Here is a 14,736-nt window from a genome sequence, read left to right on the forward strand (position 1 = left end):
CCGTGGTGGATAAAGATCTAGAGGGATACCCAATTGGCCGTCTATCACCTACGTTTTATGAAAGAGGACCGCGGCAAACCCAGAATTAGAAGCATCGGTTTGGAGAAAAAAATCCTTCTCGAAATTAGGTACGGCCAAATCCGGCGCATTAGATAAAGTGACTTTCAGAGCGTCGAAGGATGCTTGCTGAGATTCGCCCCAAACAAATTTTTCCCCCTTCCGCCTCAATTGATTAAGAGGGGCCGCCAACTATGCAAAATTCGGCACAAATTTTCGAAAATAATTGGTCGTTCCGATGAATCCCGCAATATGCTTATTCTGAGGCACCGGAAACTGATGGATGGCTTTCGTACGTTCTTCACCAATTCTTACCCCATAGCCCGAAACTATGTGATCCAAAAAGGAAATTTCCTTCCTCTCGAGGCTAACTTTTGACGGCTTAACCGTTAACCCCGCATCCGGCAGCCGGCCTAACACCTGACCTAAATGACTTAAATGTTGTTCAAAGCTCTCGCTATAAATCACGACATCGTCAAGATAATTGTGACACTTGAACTTCATGTCTCCCAACACAGAATCTAAAAGACGGGACAGCCGGCCATTGTGGCCGAAGGTTCGAATCCTACCTCGGGCATGGATGAGTGTGATGTCCTTAGGTTAGTTAGGTTTAAGTAGTTCTAAGTTATAGGGGACTGATGACCTCAAATGTTAAGTCCCATAGTGCTCAGAGCCATTTGAACCATTTTTTTTTCATAATGCACGCATAAAAAAAGTTTTGCATCACCTCGGTTGCAAGAGTTCCGGAACCTGTACAGAAGACCTTCAGAGGTGGTGGTTCAGCCTGCTGTACACACTGGTACCACTACTACCCAGTAGCACGTCCTCTTGCGTTGATGCTTGCCTGCATTAATCGTGGCATACTATCTACAGGTTCATCAAGGCACTGTTGGTCCAGATTGTCCCTTTCCTCCCTCAGGGTGGCTGGTGGGTCACGTTGTCTATAAACAGCTCTTTTCAATCCCTCCCAAGTATGTCCGACAGGATTCATGTCTGGAGAACATACTGGCCACTCTAGTCGAGCGATGTTGTTATCCTGAAGGAAGTCATTCACAAGATGTGCACGTTGGGGGAGCGAATTGTCGTCCATGAAGACGAATGCCTCGCCAATATGCTGTCGATATGGTTGCACTATCAGTCGGAGGATGGCATTCACATATCGTACAGCCGTTACTGCGCCTTCCATGACCTCCAGTGGCGTACGTCGGCCCCACAAAATGCCGTCTCAAAACAGCAGGGAACCTACACCTTACTGCACTCGCTGGACAGTGTATCTAAGGCGTTCAACCTGACCGGGTTTTCTCCAAACTCGTCTCCGACGATTGTCTGGTGGAAGGCCTATGAGACACTCATCGGTGAAGAGAACGTGGTGCCAGCCCTGAGCAGTCCATTCGGCATGTTGTTGGGCCCATCTGTACCCCGCTGCGTGGGGTCGTGGTTGCAAAGGAGGACCTCGCCATGGACGTCGGGAGTGAAGTTGCGCATCATGCAGCCTCTTGCGCACAGTTTGAGTCCTAATACGACGTCGTGTTGTTTCACAAAAAACATTATTCAACATTGTGGCGTTGCTGTCAGTGTTCCTCCGAGTCATAATCCATAGGTAGCGGCCATTCACTGCAATAGTAGCCCTTGAGCTACAATTCCGGTCTCCCTGTATCTCCTCCATGTCCGAACAATATCACTTTGGTTCACTCAGAAACACCTGGAAATTTCCCTTGTGAGTGCCCTTTCTGGCAGAAAGTAACAATGTGGACGCAGTCGAACCAAACAGACAACACGAACCATGTACCTCCTCCCTGGTGGAATGACTGAAACTGACTGACTGTCGGACCCCCTCCATCTAACAGGCACTGCTCATGCTTGGTTGTTTACATCTTTGGGCAAGTTTAGTGACACCTCTGAACAGTCAAAGGGAGTGTGTCTGTGATACAATGTCCACAGTCAACGTCTACCATCAGCAGTTCTCAGAAATGGGGTGATGCAAAACATTTTTGATGTGGGTAGATCATTGTAATACTTGGCACTGAAACATACTATGAGGATTGCGAAGATTTTAGGAGCTGTCAAACCCACTATCGATGCATACTGAGGGACATCATGAGACAATATCCTATGGTCGGTGACATCGATCACGAGGTAGCCTGAAGGAGAACACCTGTAGTGAGTGGCCCAGAGACCTGCCAAGTGGATGGCTGGTTGTCAGTACTGAATGAATGGTGGGGCAGTTGGGGTTCTGGCTGGCGCCTTAGCAGCGCAGTGAAAGTGAAAGTGGAGGGGAGCTGCACCATGTGCCACAGCTGCCATAAACCTGCCTGCCCTGGGTGGCCGTGAAAGGAGGCGACCTGCTGGACAAGGATGGCCCACCATTGATACCACATAACTTCCTTGACAGCCTGGCAGACATGTGTAATTGACGGGAGTAAACGACAGCCGCCAGCAGCCACTCACTGAGCGGTTGTGAATTGGACCACTGGACTGGAGTCTTGTCCCAGACATCATGCCATGCCTTCAGAGGACCCGTAGGTGAGCCAGGGCCACAAAAAGTCTCAGAGGGTTTCCCCGGGCGGAGACACCCCCTCTAGAGATGGTGTGCAGAACCAGGTGGCCGAGATCCGGAAATGTGCTCCTGCAGTCATGTACTATGACACAGATGGGCACTGGCGATGGGGGAGACGTTATCCACTGGCTCACTGGGAGAGATGAGTTGCACACCAAATGCAATGCTGTCTCACCAACTAATCCAAGGGTACACTGCTCTCTTTCAGCTACCAGATCGAGAGACGACACACAGGCAGAGATGTCACTACCCGAGATGGAGATGTTGCGCACTGCACAACCATACCCATGTCTCTTGCCTTCCCACCAGATGTCATATCCATCACGCCCAACAGCATGCCAGACTGCCAACTCATGCCAGGTCAAGATGATGCCAACAGGCCAGCTGCCTTCCTGGTGGTGCCATGGACCAGATGGGTGTCCAGAGCCATCCAGTGCTGCACCTACACCAAACCTTAGATGAAGGTGCAATCTCACTGCATCTCGATGCTTCTGCCAGTGCAAAGACTATCTGAGTGTGTCTTTGGGTGTTTAGTGTCATCTTCTATTTGTGTGACATTTTTCTTTTTGTCCATCAGTTTTCTGAATGGTTTAATGTGGCCTGCCACAAATTCCTCTCCCGTGCTCACGTCTTCATGTAAGAGTAGCAATTGCAACCTATGTCCTCAATTATTTACTGGATGTATTCCAATCTCAGTCTTCTTCTACAGTTTTTGGCCTCTACAGCTCCCCCTAGAACCATGAAAGTCATTCCCTCATGTCTTAACAGATGTCACATCATCCTGTTCCTTCAGCTGATCAGTGTTTTCCACATGTTCTTTTCCTCTCCGATTCTGGGCAGAACCTCCTCATTCCTTACCTGATCACTCCACCTAATTTTCGACACTCGTCTGTAGCACCACATCTCTAATGCTTCGATTCTCTTCTGTTCCGGTTTTCCCACAATCCATGTTTCACTACCATACATACAATCCTGTACTCCAGAAGTACATTCTCAGAAATTTATTCCTCAATTGAGGCCGATAATTGACATTAGTAGACTTCTTTTCGCCAGGAACGCCCTTTTTGCCATTGATAGTCTGCTTTTAACGTCCTCCTTGCTCCACCCGTCATTTGTTATTTTAGTGCCTAGGTACCAGAATTCCTGAGCTTCATCTACTTCATGACTATCAATCCTTACGTTAAGTTTCTGGCTGTTCTCATTTCTACTGCTTCTCATTACCTTCGTCTTTGTTCGATTTGCCTCAATCCATACTCTGTACTCATTAGACTGTTCATTCCGTTCAGCAGATCATGTAATTCTTCTTCACTTTTACTCAAAATAGCAATGTCATCAGCGAATCGTATCACGATATCCTTCCATATTGAATTTTAATTCCACTCCTGAACTTTTATTTTATTTCCATCAATGCTTCCTCGATGTACAGATTGAACAGTAGGGGCGAAAGGTTGTCTTACATCCTGTTTAATACGAGCACTTCGTTCTTGGTCGTCCACTTTCATTATTCCCTCTTGGTTATTGCACATATTGTATATGACCAGTCTTTCCTTATAGCTTACCCCTACTTTTCTGGGAATTTCGAACATATTGCACCACATTACATTGCCGAATGCTTTTTTTAGGTCGACAAATCCTACGAACGTGTCCCGATTTTTCTTTAGTCTTGGTTCCATTATTAACCGCAACGCCAGAATTGTCTCTCTCGTGTCTTAACCATTCCTAAAGCCAAACTGATCATCTAGCGCATCCTCAATTTTCTTTTCCATTTTTCTGTATATTATTCTTGTAAAGAACTTGGATGCATGAGCTGTTAAGCTGATTGTACGGTAACTTTCGCACTTGTCATCTCTTGCCTTCTTTGGAATTGTGTGGATGATGCTTTTCCGAAAGTCAGATGGTATGTCGCCAGGCTCAAACATTCTACACACCAACGTGAATAGTCGTTTTGTTGCCACTTCCCCAGTGATTTTAGAAATTCTGATGGAATGTTATCTACCCTTCTTTCTTATTTGATCTTAAGTCCTCCATGAGCCGTAGTAAAGTTAGCTTTGAAAAGAGCTCCGCAGCGCGCAGCGTGAAGCAGTCGCCCTCCGTTTTCTGGCGGTGGCGCCTTTGTCGCAATTGAAGGCTTCGGTGTCTCCCTCTAGCGGGAAAGGGGAAAAGTGGACTGTTCGCGTGGGTTTAAGAAGTGGCTGTATGGGCTCTCGTGGAGAGTTGGCAGTCGGTGCATCAAGAAGCGCCTTCTCTGCCGGTGCTAGAGGGACAGCACGCAGACCGCGGCATCAGCGTAAGCGACGCGAGCAGCGGCTCCGTGGTATGGGGCGTTAACTGCTCGTCGCCAAAGGAATCTTCCTGAGCGTGGATCCGCAAGGGGCCTAATCTGCAGTTCGGCCATATGCTATCGACCGGCGAGGAGGTTCTGAAAATCGGCGCACCTTCCTACGTCCGAGGAAGTGGCTGGCAGCGGGCGGCCCGGCAGAGCATTTGGAGGTGCTGCTTTGGTTCAGTCCTGGGAGTCGTAACGCACCAGAAGTTGAGTATTGATCGTTAACAGATTTTATGAAGTTTAATGCAATTCAATTTACTTATTCTTGTTAATTATACCAGCCGTATGTTTTGGGGGTTTCTCGCCATTCTCGTCTGCCCACCCGCGGGAAGGTGGTGATATAAGAAAGGGTGCTCCGTGTGTCCCCTTTTGATGACAAAACGGGGGGAGTCAGAGTAAATCTGTGGTTCGGATCGCTTCTTTCCCCTCCCAGCTTACCTACAGGTTTATTCGACTGTTAGCCTCTGCCATGTCTGTGAAAGCCTAAGGCACCAGTGACTGTACTGTTTAAAATGCAAGGCACTAAGACCTGATCCATTCTCTCGCCTGCCGTAACTAGTATTACTAGATTCACATGTAAAAGGTACTCTAAGGGAGAAGAAAAATTCCTTTTGCCTCGTGGTAAGAACTACTCAATTGCATAACGACTTCCTGTTCATCTGGAAGCTGTAACTTACATATATTTGTGTTTATGGGCCTTTATATTTGACTATGATTAATCAAGCTTCTTAACGTACGCCGTAGTGGATTTTTTATATTGTTTCTAGTCAGCAAAAACGGTTGTGGTTTTCCAATTCAATACCTTTTAAGGCTTTTACTCAACGCGCTTATGTGTTTTATACAAGTAGTTGGTTTACTTGCCATGCAAACGTTCGCTATTTCATTACGGGTAGAAATTGTTGTCTTGAAAGGAGAATGTTGTAAAAGTTCGCAAGTCCTACCTGGAGAGTGTGTGTGTTTGCCTAAGTTAACTGGCAGAAATTTGTAAAATTTGTTTTTTATATATTTTGGAAATGTTAATGTTATTAACTGTGAGTGTCCCCACGTGTGCATGACTCATGCGTTTTGGTTTTTCTGTTTTGAGAACTTATGTAAACAGGATTGTCTTTATACGTTGCAGTTAGATTCTGCACCATTTAATGAATGGAGTGAAATTCACGTGTAATTTAGCTGAGCTTCAAATATTATACAGCGTCGCGTTGTATACGTGAAAATTACTTGCCTGTTGCCTGTACTTGCCTTTTACTGGCGTGAAATTTTTTATAATAGTTTAAAGGTCCTTTAATATCGTAATGATTGCTGGTATTTTAAAAAATGCCGTAAAGTCTTGCGCCAAATTTGAATAAAAAATGTTACTAAAAATCGTGTGTAATTTCAACAGTTATTCCTTGGCACCTACCTCTACTTTTACATTCTGTGTACTGATTGAGATTAATAACCTCTGGTGAACCAGTAGTAATTTTACAGTTCACTCCAAAGGTCTTTTAAATTCTGATTCTAATACTGGATCCCTATCTCTTCTAAATCTACTCTTGTTTCTTCTTCGCATCAGACAAATCTTCCCCCTCATAGAGGCTTTCAATGCATTTTTTCCACATATCCGCTCTCTCCTCTGCATTTACCAGTGGAATTCCCGTTGTACTCTTAATGTTATCACCCTTGCTTTTAATGTCACCGAATATTTTTTTGACTTTCCTATATGCTGAGTCTCTCCTTCCAACAATAATTTCTTTTTCGATGTGTTCACATTTTTCCTGCAGCCATTTCGTCTTATCTTCCCAGCACTTACTATTTATTTCATTCCTCAGCGACTTGTATTTCCGTATTCCTGAATTTCGCTGAACATTTTTGTACTTCCTTATTTCGTCGATCAGTTGAAGTATTTCTTCTGTTACCGATGGTTTCCTCGCAGTTACCTTCTTTGTACCAATGTTTTCCTTCCCAACTTCTGTGCTGGTTGTTTTTAGAGATGTCCATTCCTCTTAAACTGTACTGCCTACTGAGCTAGTCCTTATTTCTGTATCTATAGCCTTAGAGAATTTCAACCGCTTCTCGTCATTCCATAGTACATCCGTATCCCACTTTTTTGCGTATTGGTTCTTCCTGACTAATGTCTTGAACTTCAGCCTATTCTTCATCACTACTATATTGTGATCTGAGTCTGTATCTGCTCCTGGGTACACCTTACAATGTAGCATGAGATCTTGGAATCTCTGTCTGACCATGATGTAATCTAACTGAAATCTTCTCTTATCACCCGGCCTTTTCCAACTATACGTCCTCCTCTTGTGATTCTTGAACAGAGGCTGTTGCTAGCTGAAACTTAGTGACTTAGTAAATGTAAATAGTCTCCCCAACGATTCTTGAAAATATACAGAATTACATGAAAACCTGAGTCGTAAATCATCCTGTCGCTCCCTCCACAAGAATCGTGTGTGTGTGTGTGTGTGGTTTGAGGTTTTCGGGTTTAGCGCCCGAAAACCTCAAACCACACACACACACACACACACACACACACACACACACACACACACGATTCTTGTGGAGGGAGCGACAGGATGATTTACGACTCAGGTTTTCATGTAATTCTGTATATTTTCTTATGAAATTAATTTAATTTTTTATACAGCTGATCTACTGTAGATAATTAGTCACGGATATATGTTAATTTCACTTGAAGAGAGTGATTTTCAAATGTCATGTAGGTAGCATTAATAATATTATACTGCCATAGGAAACAAGCACAACAGATGACACATGTTACCAACTTGTTTAGATTTTAATAGCGAGTACATTTCTGAAGTTATAATTACTGTCCGTTTGTGTATTCCGGAGGAATGTAACGTTGTTTATAACTGTGCAGGGGTAAATCACTTAGGCAGAGAACTGCGCAAAATCCATAGAATTGCAACATGATTATGGACGTTAGTTGCCTCCGACCTCAGAAATTATATGAGTGAGTAAAAATACTGCTTGAAAGCCTTTTAAATCACTTAGTAATTGTCCATTTGAAGGCTGTGGTTTGCCATGACCCTGGGTCCACATGAATCATACTACAGTTAGCAACGTTCATGTGTATGTCTTGCAGATGTGCCGGTTTGTGTGAGTGAGTGGCCCCTGACATGAATGAGGTCAAGTTAGGATGTTTTCTTGGTTGGCGAAGTTACTCCCAAGACTCACGTCAAACTCAATACTATTTGATAATTTCCTCTGTTCCATATCAGTCTATGACATTCTTGAAATGAGACACTACACATGCAGAAATCAACCTTGGTGGTGGGGAGGGGGGGGGGGGCAGTGAGAGAGGACGAGTCACTCTCTCACTGTTCTCTATATTTAAGGCTACTTTCGTTGTTGATTTTACATCAAATACATCATTTTTGTGTGGAGACGAGAAGTTTTCAACATGAGCTGATACTGATGGGAACATGTACATTGTTAATTCATGTGGGATATTTGTGATGGCTCTTCTTCGAGCAGTGATTTCTGGAACTGACAATAAGCACATAGTTTTTGGTCATTTCATTGTAAACCTACATCTACATCTACATGACTACTCTGCAATTCACATTTAAGTGCTTGGCAGAGGGTTCATCGAACCACAATCATACTATCTACATCTACATCTATACTCTGCGAGCCACCTTACGGTGTGTGGCGGAGGGTACTTATTGTACCACTATCTGATCCCCCCTTCCCTGTTCCATTCACGAATTGTGCGTGGGAAGAACGACTGCTTATAAGTCTCCGTATTTGCTCTAATTTCTCGGATCTTTTCGTTGTGATCATTACGCGAGATATATGTGGGCGGTAGTAATATGTTGCCCATCTCTTCCCGGAATGTGCTCTCTCGTAATTTCGATAATAAACCTCTCCGTATTGCGTAACGCCTTTCTTGAAGTGTCCGCCACTGGAGCTTGTTCAGCATCTCCGTAACGCTCTCGCGCTGACTAAATGTCCCCATGACGAATCGCGCTGCTTTTCGCTGGATCATGTCTATCTCTTCTACTAATCCAACCTGGTAAGGGTCCCATACTGATGACCAATACTCAAGAATCGGACGAACAAGCGTTTTGTAAGCTACTTCTTTCGTCGATGAGTCACATGAGTCTACCATTCCACTCCCGAACAGCTCGCGCGAAAAACGTACACCTAAACCTTTCTGTTCGAGCTCTGATTTCTCTTATTTTATTTTGATGATCATTCCTACCTATGTAGGTTGGGCTCAACAAAACATGTTCGCATTCGGAAGAGAGTTGGTGACTGAAATTTCGTAAATAGATCTCGCCGCGACGAAAAACGTCTTTGATTTAATGACTTCCATTCCAACTCGCGTATCATATCTGCCACACTCTCTCCCCTTTTACGTGATAATACAAAACGAGCTGTCCTTTTTTGCATCCTTTCGATGTCCTCCGTCAATCCCACCTGGTAAGGATCCCACACCGCGCAGCAATATTCTAACAGAGGACGAACGAGTGTAGTGTAAGCTGTCTCTCTAGTGGACTTGTTGCATCTTCTAAGCGTCCTGCCAATGAAACGCAACCTTTGGCTTGCCTTCCCGACAATATTATCTATGTGGTCTTTCCAACTGAAGTTGTTCGTAATTTTTACACCCAGGTACTTAGTTGAATTGACAGCCTTGAGAATTGTACTATTTATCGAGTAATCGAATTCCAACGGGTTTCTTTTGGAGGTCATATGGATCACCTCACACTTTTCGTTATTTAGCGTCAACTGCCACCTGCCACACCATATAGCAATCTTTTCTAAATCGCTTTGCAACTGATACTGGTCTTCGGATGACCTTACTAGACGGTAAATTACAGCATCATCTGTGAACAACCTAAGAGAACTGCTCAGATTGTCACCCAGGTCATTTATATAGATCAGGAACAGCAGAGGTCCCAGGACGCTTCCCTGGGGAACACCCGATATCACTTCAGTTTTACTCGATGATTTGCCGTCTATTACTACGAACTGCGACCTTCCTGACAGGAAATCACGAATCCAGTCGCACAAATGAGACGATACCCCATAGGCCCGCAGCTTGATTAGAAGTCGCTTGTGAGGAACGGTGTCAAACGCTTTCCGGAAATCCAGAAATACGGAATCAACCTGAGATCCTCTGTCGATAGCGGCCATTACTTCGTGCGAAAAAAGAGCTAGCTGTGTTGCACAAGAACGATGTTTTCTGAAACCATGCTGATAACGTATCAATAGATCGTTCCCTTCGAGGTGATTCATAATGTTTGAATACAGTATATGCTCCAAAACGCTACTCCAAACCGACGTCAATGATATAGGTCTGTAGTTAGATGGATTACTCCTACCACCCTTCTTAAACACTGGTGCGACCTGCGCAATTTTCCAGTCTGTAGGTACAGATCTATCGGTGAGCGAGCGGTTGTATATGGTTGCTAAGTAGGGAGCTATTGTGTCAGCGTAATCTGAAAGGAACCTAATCGGTATACAATCTGGACCTGAAGACTTGCCCGTATCAAGCGATTTGAGTTGCTTCGCAACCTCTAAGGTATCTACTACTAAGAAACTCATGCTAGCAGCTGCTCGTGTTTCAAATTCTGGAATATTCCATTCGTCTTCCCTGGTGAAGGAATTTCGGAAAACTGCGTTCAATAACTCCGCTTTAGCGGCACAGTCGTCGGTAACAGTACCATCGGCACTGCGCAGCGAAGGTATTGACTGCGTCTTGCCGCTTGTGTACTTTACATACGACCAGAATTTCTTCGGATTTTCTACCAAATTTCGAGACAATGTTTCGTTGTGGAACCTATTAAAGGCATCTCGCATTGATGTCCGTGCCAAATTTCGCGCGTCTGTAAATTTTAGCCAATTTTCGGGATTTCGCGTTCTTCTGAACTTCGCATGCTTTTTCCGTTGCCTCTGCAACAGCGTTCGGACCTGTTTTGTGTACCATGGGGGATTAGTTCCATCTCTTACCAATTTATGAGGTATGAATCTCTCAATTGCTGTTGCTACTATATCTTTGAATTTGAGCCACATCTCGTCTACATTTGCATAGTTAGTTCGGAAGGAATGGAGATTGTCTCTTAGGAAGGTTTCTAGTGGCACTTTATCCGCTTTCTTAAATAAAATTATTTTGCGTTTGTTTCTGGTGGATTTGGAAGAAACGGTATTGAGCCTAGCTACAACGACCTTGTGATCACTAATCCCTGTATCAGTCATGATGCTGTCTATTAGCTCTGGATTGTTTGTGGCTAAGAGTTCAAGTGTGTTTTCGCAACCATTTACAATTCGCGTGGGTTCGTGGACTAACTGCTCGAAATAATTTTCGTAGAAAGCATTTAGGACCATCTCGGAAGATGGTTTCTGCCTACCACCGGTTTTGAACAAGTATTTTTGCCAACATATCGAGGGAAGGTTGAAGTCCCCACCAATTATAACCGTATGAGTGGGGTATTTATTTGTTATCAGACCCAAATTTTCTTTGAACTGTTCAGCAACTATATCATCGGAGTCTGGGGGTCGGTAGAAGGAGCCAATTATTAACTTAGTTCGGCTGTTAAGTATAACCTCCACCCATACCAATTCGCACGGAGTATCTACTTCGACTTCACCACAATATAAACCACTACTGACAGACACAAACACTCCTCCACCAATTCTGCCTAATCTGTTAATCTGTCTTTCCTGAACACCGTCTGAGACTTCGTAAAAATTTCTGCAGAACTTATTTCAGGCTTTAGCCAGCTTTCTGTACCTATAACGATTTCAGCTTCTGTGCTTTCTATTAGTGCTTGTAGCTCAGGGACTTTCCCAGCACAACTACAACAATTTACAACTACAATTCCGACTGTTCCTTGATCCAAGCACGTCCTGTATTTGCCATGCACCCTTTGAGATTGCAGCCCACCCTGTACTTTCCCGAGGCCTTCTAACCTAAAAAACCGCCCAGTCCACGCCACACAGCCTCCGCTACCCGTGTAGCCTCCAGCTGAGTGTAGTGAACTCCTGACCTATTCAGCGGAACCCGAAACCCCACCACCCTACGGCGCAAGTCAAGGAATCTGCAGCCAACACGGTCGCAAAACCGTCTGAGCCTCTGATTCAGACCCTCCACCCGGCTCTGCACCAAAGGTCCGCAGTCGGTTCTGTCAACGATGCTGCAGATGGTGAGCTCTGCCTTCATCTCGTAAGCAAGACCGGCAACCTTCACCAAATCAGATAGCCGCTGGAATCCAGAGACAATTTCCTCATATCCAAAGCGACACACGTCATTAGTGCCGACATGTGCCACCACCTGCAGCTGGCTGCACCCTGGGCTCTTCATGGCATCCGGAAGGACCCTTTCCACATCAGTGTGCTCCCTGCCGCCGTTGGATAAGCAGCTGCCAGCAGCAAGTCGTATACTCTTAGCTTACTTACTTGTTACATAGTTTAATTCTTAATTTATTTGCGTGTTTTTGGGTACTTGCATTGTTTAATTCATACATTTCAGGTGTATTATAGTATTTGAGAGTTGTAGCATCACACTTTAGTGTTTTCTTCTTAGATTCTAACTTAAATTGCGTGTGAGTTTCGTATAGGAGGTGTATTTCGAGTTTTAGTTACTGTAATCGTAAATTCAGGCAGATTGTAGCGCAGTCGTTAGGCATTTGTACAGGTTAGTTCATACATTCTTTGCGTGTTTCCCTTGCGTTATCTAGGCACCGACTCGTGTTTCAGTAACTGTTGTTCAACATCGATTAGAATGGACAGGGACTGTGATTGCTGTGTTCGGATGAGGGCTGAGTTGGCATCCCTTCGCTCACAGCTGCTGGCGGCACTGACTTAGGTCACGCAGCTTGAGGCTGTTGCCAATGGGCACCACTGTGGGGAGCCGGACTTGGGTGTCACAGGGATGGCAACCTCGTCCCGTCTGTCTCCAGATCGGTCTGCCGCTGTGGTTGCCCCGGTTGCTGCCCGCAGTGGGGCTGGTTGATTGGGAGGTCGTTCCAAGGCGTGGCAGGCAGCGAAAGACGTCCCCGGAGGCTGATCAGAAAGCCTCCCCGGTGCGTCTGACAAACAGGTTTCAGGCACTGTCTCTGGCTGAGCCAGATGCAGCTGCCTGCCCTGTTTCAGAGGATCATTCTCAGCCTTCAAGGTCCGGGCAATCGCAGAGGGTGGGCTTATTGGTAGTTGGGAGCTACAATGTTAGGCGCGTGATGGGGCCCCTTAGGGATATGGCGGCTAAGGAGGGGAAGAAATCCAGTGTTCACTCCGTGTGCATTTCAACCTTGCGGTTGATGTCTGGGGCTTGGAAGCCATGTGCAGCTATTAGGGAAAGGAACATCTTGAAGCACTTACCGGGGACGGAATGCTGATCCCAAGAATTTCTAGCACCGATGTGAAGACAATACGTTCCGCCAAAGAGGGGGAAAACTGTCTACTTGGACCTGCCTGTTATTCACTTCTAGCCACAGCAAGGGCAGGGACGCGAGAGAAATGCATGTCGCCCAGCCAACACGTTTCGACAGTGTCGTAAATGTCCTTTGTGAACAGTAATGGCAGCCATAAAAATAATCAATAAACTTGTATCATAACATTTATAAAAGATCAATCGTGAGCTGACATATTAATCACCCATCAATAATTGACTACGATAATGAGAGGGCAATCATTTCATTAGTGTTATTGCAGCATGCAAGTTAATTTAGATTCTGATAAATGTGGTAATCCATACTGAAGGCTATCAACAACAGAGTAAAAGGGAAAAATCAATTCAGCAGACACATGGGCCAAGCAGTCAAATGGCTTTCTTGTTAAAGTGATTGCTGTTAGGGCATAAACTCATAGTCGCCTGTCGCCTTTCACATCATACCACAACTCCAGTGTAGTCTTGTAACCGGCTTGCCTTACGACAAAGTATTGATTTCAGCAAGTCCAACACGCAATACAAAATATTCGTTTTGAACGCCCACACGAAGTATAATCACAAGAAGCCGTAACTGGATGCTCACCTTCTGGAAGAAGTAAGTTACAATCGACTACGCTTTATCTACCGTTGCATATGACACATAGACTCAAGTGGAACACAAGAGCACCAGGACAACAAAATATCTTTGGTCGTTGTGCATGCAGTGTGCTGAAGCCGTTCCTGGCCTTCATGCAGTGCCTGTGCGCGACCTGAGAAAATAGCAGCCACTTCAAAAGGGTCCACACGCCAGCGCCGCCATTGCTGACTATGCCCGTCTGCTGCCGACGCGCAGGGCTATTTGGCGAGGGTCTTGGACTCTGCTTCTCTAAGAACTTATTTCCTTGGCGCCTCTCCAGCAACATCTTGACCGTCTGTCTGTGAGCACGCCTAGCCTCCAGCACAGGCCGCCGCCACAGCTCCCCGAGCTTAGCGCTGACTGTCGACGCTGCGCCACCGCCAGCCGCAACCACGGACTCGGCACTTGCCTCCGCGAGATGTGTACGTTCTACTTCAGTCCAGCTGACTGGTCGCCGACCTCCGACTGCCGTTCGCGCCCATTGTCAGCATGGACACAGCGGTGCTCCCCAAGGTTACAAGTCTCACAGCGGGTGAACTCTGGTGGCACCATTACTACATAGCCGAGAAGAAGGTCACCGGGAGCATAGCAGCGCCTTTTGACACGGTACAGTCCTTCCCTGAAACATTTTCCACCTCCTTCGCTAGCAGAATGGAGGGAATTTCAACTGCTTTACAAAAATTCATAACTGATCAGCAGAAACCACAAAGCTGAATTGAGGAGAGAGAAGACTTCTTTTTACTCTTTAGGAGCAGATGGACTGAAATCAGCGTAGAAACTGG

General features: G+C 45.4%; 1 pseudogene; it reads left to right on the forward strand.

The window, feature by feature from the left end:
- The first annotated feature begins 2,901 nt into the window (after positions 1-2,901).
- The window catches only part of LOC124606108, a 55,735-nt pseudogene continuing 43,900 nt past the window's right edge, over positions 2,902-14,736 (forward strand).

The sequence above is a fragment of the Schistocerca americana genome, chromosome 3 (assembly GCF_021461395.2).
Source record: "Schistocerca americana isolate TAMUIC-IGC-003095 chromosome 3, iqSchAmer2.1, whole genome shotgun sequence".
Taxonomy (NCBI): Eukaryota; Metazoa; Arthropoda; class Insecta; order Orthoptera; family Acrididae; genus Schistocerca; species Schistocerca americana.